The 6,289-nt window shown below is 39.9% G+C and overlaps 1 protein-coding gene across 1 annotated transcript in view; it reads left to right on the top strand.

Moving 5' to 3' along the window:
• DNAH12 (dynein axonemal heavy chain 12) overlaps positions 1–6,289 on the top strand; it is a 151,531-nt gene that overhangs the window by 10,399 nt on the left and 134,843 nt on the right. The window lies entirely within an intron of this gene.

Below are 6,289 nucleotides of genomic sequence, written 5' to 3'. Positions count from 1 at the left end.
CCACTGAGCAGGGAGCCCGATGTGGGGCTCGATCCCAGGACTCTGGGATCATGACCTGAGCTGCAGGCAGATGCTTAACTGACTGAGCCACCCAGGAGCTCCTAATCCCCTTTGTGCAGCTTTAACTTTTTCTACATATTTCTCTTACATCAGTTTATTTAGTGATATTACCTACCAACTGTTACACAGACATTGTGCTTGTTACTAGGGAGACCAAAGAGATTACAACAGAGGGGATCGTGTCTTTATATTCTAGTGGGAGGAGAGAGACAGTAAACATTTAAAAACAGACAAACAAAAAGAGTATGTTAACCTTTTAAGTAGTGATGGATACTATGAAGATATAAGATTGTGGGATAGAGAGTGACAGGGAAGGTATCCCTAGGAACATCACAGGAAAGTCCTGTGGAGATGATATTTAAATAGAGATCTAAAGAGTATGGAGCTGGGGCACCTGAGTGACTCAGTCGTCAAGTGTCTGCCTTTGGCTCAAGTCATGATCCCAGAGCCCTGGGATCGAGCCCTGGGATTGGGTCCTGGGATTGATCAGGGCATTGGGATCCCTGCTCAGTGGGGAGCCTGCTTCTCCCTCTCCCTCTACCACTCCCCCTACTTGTGCTTTCTCTCTCAAATAAATAAATAAAATCTTACAAACTGAGGGTTGTTGGAGTGGAGGGGGGTGGGAGGGATGGGGTGGCTGGGTGATGGACATTGGGGAGGGTATGTGTAGTGGTGAGCACTGTGTATTGTGTAAGACTGATGAATTACAGACCTGCCCTGAAACAAATAATACATTATATGTTAATAAAAAAAAATCTTAAAAAAATAAAGTGTAAGAAGCTTCTCATTAAAAAAAAAAGAAGCTTTTCATTTAAATAAACGGAATAGCACTCTAGCAAAGGGGATAGCAAGTGTTGAAAGCTCTGGAATATAAATGCTTTCTGGTGGTCTGGGAGCTGACAAAGGCCAGTGTCATTAGAGTATCAGGAACTTGGGGGTGAGTGGTGGTATCAGGTGAAGGTGGAGAGAAAGGTGGGGACAGAGTGTGAAAGGCTTTGTAAGCCATACTAATAAATTCAGATTCCATTTTAAGTTCAGTGGAGCCATTGAAATGTTTTAAACTGGGACATGACATGAAAATCAACTTACAGGCGCCTGGGTGGCTCAGTTGGTTAAGCGACTGCCTTCGGCTCAGGTCATGATCCTGGAGTCCCGGGATCGAGTCCCGCATCGGGCTCCTTGCTCAGCGAGGAGTCTGCTTCTCCCTCTGACCCTCCCCACCTCATGCTTTCTCTCTCTCTCAAATAAATAAATAAAATCTTTAAAAAAAAAAAAAAGAAAATCAACTTACAGTTAAAAATATCAGTCTGACTATTAAGAATAGACTGAGGTGGAAGGGAAGAGGGCAAGAGTAGAGGGAAACAAGGAGACGAGGTAGACTGCTTTTGTAGTAACATAGATGAGAGCTTTCGGTGGTTTGGATAAGGCTGAAGACAGTGGAGGAGGAGAGAAGTATATTTATAGGGGATAGGTTTGGATTCAGAATCAGTAGGACTTGCTTTGGTAAGAAGGTGGATGGTAGTGTCTATATTTATAGAGAATCAGAAGTCCAGAAGATCAGGGAGGTAAATTTTGAAGTTGAGGTGCTTATGTGACATCTAAACATATAAGGGAATATATGTTAAGTAGGCAGCTGGATATATATGTGTATATATGTATATATATATATATGTATATATGAGAAGAGGTCTAGGCTAAAGATAAAAATTTGGGAGTCAGCAGAATGTAGATTATTGTTAAGGCTATGAGGAATAGTTCAAATCACCTAGAGAGAGTAAAAATTGAGAGAAGGCAGCCCAGGAGTAAGCCTTTAGGAATTATAATATTTATATTCTATAATATTTATTTTTTATAAAATAAAAAATTTTATAAAATAAAAAATTAATTTTTTATAAAATATTTATTAAAATATATATGTATTTAAGATTGTATTTATTTATTTGAGAGAGAGAGCAAGGGGAGGAACAGAGGGAGAGGGACAAGCAGACTTTGCACTGAGTGTGGAGCCCAACTTGGGGCTTGATCCCACAACCCAGAGATCACGACCTGAGCTGAAATCAAGAGTCAGACACCCAACTGACTGAGCCACCCAGGTGCCCCAAGAATTATAATATTTAGATGTTGGGTACAGAAGGGTCAACCAGCAAATAGATCGAGGAAGTATGATTTCCTCAACAACACAGTGTATTGTGTCTTCGTTGCCATTCTCTTCTACTCACTTTGACATACTTAAGGGCAGAGATCTCAACACAAAGCACAGTATCTGGCATGTTATTGTTGATGAATAAAGGAATTTATTTTAAAGATTTTATTTATTTATTTGAGAAAGAGAGAGAGCCCAAGAGGGGGGACGGTAAGAGGGAGAAACAGACTCCTCACTGAGCAGGGAGCCTGATGCGGGACTCGATCCTGGCACTCCAGGATCATGACCTGAGCCAAAGGCAGTCGCTTAACCAACTGAGCCACCTTTAAAGGAATTTTTAAAGGAGAAATCTAACTCTTATGCTTTGTAAAGATGTGTAGGTAGTAACTCTCTCATTTGGGTGCTTAATAACAAATAGTGTCTCAAAATTACCTGAAGCAGGGGCGGTGCCTGGGTGGCTCAGTCGTTAAGTGTCTGCCTTCGGCTCAGGTCGTGATCCCAGGGTTCTAGGATCGAGCCCTGCATCGGGCTCCCTGCTCAGTGGGAAGCCTGCTTCTCCTCCCCCTGCTTATGTTCCTTCTCTTGCTGTTTCTCTCTGTCAAATAAATAAATAAAATCTTTAAAAAAAAATTTACCTGAAGCATGGTGCTGTACTAATACTGAGATTAGAATTGCCATGTGTTTATTTAGGATAAATGCATTTGCAATGAAAGGTTTTTATACCAGAAACACATTTTTCTGGAAGACTGTGGATTTTGTGATTGTCAGTCTCTTGCTACCTCTACCTATTAGGAAATAGGAACATAGATTTCCCTGTTTCGAAGGTGGGGTGAAATCTGTTGATAGAGAGAGCTCCAGGACTGAGGTAGGATGTAAGGTGTCCTGGGCATAACTGGGCCCCTTCTGTGACCAGTGCCTGGGAACACTGGCTGAAAAAAAAAATCATTCTGTAGCTTTCCAGAGTCCCAGGAATGAGTCACTTCTTCCTTGGCCACTATCTCCCTCTTGATTCAGACCAGCCTTTCTCTCCTTCACTGCACGGAGTCTCTCACATAGTTCCTTTGAAATTATCCAATTTTTTGTTCATTTCTTTATTTTTGACTGTCAACACACAAAGCAAAAACAGAGAATGAAAAGGCTCACTTTTATATTCTTCCCAGCTCCTTTTATTTTTAGCCAGTAGGAGAAAACACGCCGCAGGAAATTGCTGCTATCTTAAAGGGTAGCTTTTATATATAAAGAGCTCAAGGAGGTCAAGCATATTTTTGTTGGGATAATTGCTGTGCAAGTCAGCTAGTGCCAACTAGCGTACCAAAGTATAAGGCAAATTTCTTGAAAGTATGGATTGTGGAGGGCTAGGCTCTTTGGGGAAATAATGACAGATGAAAGGAAGTCTGGTTGAGGCCTTGATGATTCACAAAGAAAAGAGGAAGAAGGATATTCCAGCCACATTTCCTACTTCTTGTTGCGAAAAAGCCTTTGGAATTTTAGTTTAGTCATGCTCAGTAAGAGTTAACATGGAAATGAGTCTACTCAAAAAAGCTAATTCAGGGGCTCCTGGCTAAGTCAGTAGAGCAGGGGACTCTTGATCTTGGGGTCAAGAGTTGAAGCTCCATGTTGGGCTTAGAGCATACTTAATAAAAAAAAGGGAGTTCAGTCTTAGGCTGCTTTGATAAATATAAAATGTCTAGAATGCATGATAGAAAATTTTCACTCTGCACCGGTCAAACAACATCTGGAATTCTGGAGTCACACTTTAAGAGGGATGTTGATAAACCATAATAGCCATGGAGGAGAGAGGAATTTTGATAAACCATCTCATTAGAAGGAGGCTGATTTGCTTAATGGGTAAGAGTGTAGACTGGTATCTATACTGGCCTGAGTTCATATCCTGTCTCTGCAGCTTATGAGCCATGCATGAATTTGGCAAGTTAAGTAACTTGATTTATCTTCATCTTCCTATCTGTAGGATGGAGATAAGAATCGTGCTTTTCTCTTAGGATTTTTGTGAGAGTTAAATGAGATCCATGCATGTAAAGATCTTAAGCCAATGCCTAAAACATAATAAGCTCACCGCAACTGGTAACTTTTATTGACAGGAATAGTTGAAAGAACTGGATAAGTATCATTAAGTTTCAGAAGGGCAACAGAAAAAGAATATGAATTTTTGTGTATAGCTCTGGAGAACCAAAGTTACAAGGATATAACTCAATAAAAAAATTTTGTTTCTAAGAATATAAGCTAGCTGACCATAAATTGGGCTACCTCAGAAAGTGATGAATGCCATCCCCCTCACTCATCTCAGGGTACAACTCGATATTTTTGAGAGTATTTGTGCATCAAATAAGGTCTGAATTAGATATATGAGATTTTTCCCAAATCCACAGTTCTGATCATACCATAGCTATTTATTGACCTTGATGGATACTATCTAAGTATTGTGGCTAGAGCAGTGAGCAAAACAGACATGGCCCTTGTCTTTATGGAACTTACCAGTCTATGCGTTTATGGTTTTGGTGCCCATCTTTTCCTTGAAATTCCTTTTGGTTCTCCTCCTGCCTCTCTGATCACATCTCCTTTGCCTCCTTCAATTGTGGTTTTTTCTTATTCCTGTCATGTTTGGCGTCTTCCAATCTTCTTTCTCAGGTCTCTTTTCTTTTCCTTGTATACCCTATGCTTTGGCCATCTCCCCCAGTGTATTTACCTTTACAAACTGGTAGATTTGTCTTCCTAAAAATGTTTCCATGCTCAAAAACTCTCAGCAATTCCCCATTGTCTATTGAATAAAAAACCCCTGCTATTTGAGGCCCTTAGTTGGATATTCCAGTCCATTTCTCCAAACTAATCTCCATTTGGTCCCAGCTCCCTACTACTCCCTGTTTTTTCCTTTGATCATTCCCTTGACTTTCTGTTCCTCGGGAGAGTCATGTTTGTTCAGATCCATCTACCCAGGAAAACTACATCTCCACCTGAAATCCCCTCCCTTATTAAAGCTCATTGCAAAGGCTAGTTTGTTCATGTAGCCTTAATAGACACCTCCAGGTGGAAGTGAACTTGTCCCCTCCTCTGAACCATCAGGGCCCCATGCCTTTCATATGGTACCTGTTTTTATCTCCTCACCCTTTCAGTTTATCAATTCCTTGAGATTTGTTGCTGTTATATTTTAATAAAACCTAGTAGAGTGTCTTGCATAATATGAGCATTCAATATTTGGTCACAGATGGATTAGAAAATGATATAACTTTATTTTATGGATGATCAATTCCTATGTTCAAACTATTTTTTAAAAAGATTTTACTTATTTGAGAGAGAGAGAGAGAGAGAGAGAGCTCAAGCAGGGGGAGGGGTAGAGGGAGAGGCAGAGTCCCCACTGAGCAGGGAGCCCGACGAGCTGGAGGACACGTGGCTCAATCTCAGGACCCTGGGATCATGACCTGAGCCAAAGGCAGATGCTTAACCGACTGAGCCACCCAGGCACCCCTCTTTTCAAACTATTTATGTGCCCAGGTACTGTTCTCGGCATTAGGGACAAGGCAATGAATAAAATAGTCTACAACGTATAATATGTCAAATGGTGGGTAAATTCTATGAAGCAAGGTAAGTGAGGGTAAAGAGGTTGGATAGTGAAGGAAGTGATATTTAATATAAAGGGTAAGGTAAGGCTTCTCTGACAGGGTGGCTTTGGAACAGGGACAATACATATGAGGGCCCTACTAAGCATCAGGATTAACTTAAAATTTGTAAGTTTGAATGGGAAAAAATTTGATTTTTATTTTTAGTCTCATTTTTTTTTATAGTACACACAAATAATTTGAAAATTAAGGTCTCATTGATAATACTACTGGTATTTGTTTCTTTTGTTTCTTTTTTTTTTTTTTTTTGGAGTTTCCAAAGGGATTTGTTTCTTAGAGAAAATTCAGTAAGATAAAGAACTCTTGTATTTTTTTGTATTTTATTTTATTTTTTTACTTAAATTCAATTAGCCAAGGTATAGTACATCATTAGTTTTGTTGTTGTTTTTTTTAAGATTTTATTTATTTATTTGACAGAAAGAGAGACGAGAGAGGGAACACAAGCAGGGGGAGT

The sequence above is a fragment of the Leptonychotes weddellii genome, chromosome 1, assembly GCF_054177405.1.
Source record: "Leptonychotes weddellii isolate Sample4059 chromosome 1, ASM5417740v2, whole genome shotgun sequence".
NCBI lineage: Eukaryota > Metazoa > Chordata > Mammalia > Carnivora > Phocidae > Leptonychotes > Leptonychotes weddellii.
Note: the sequence above shows the minus strand (reverse complement) of the source record. Positions and strands in the feature narration are given on the sequence as shown.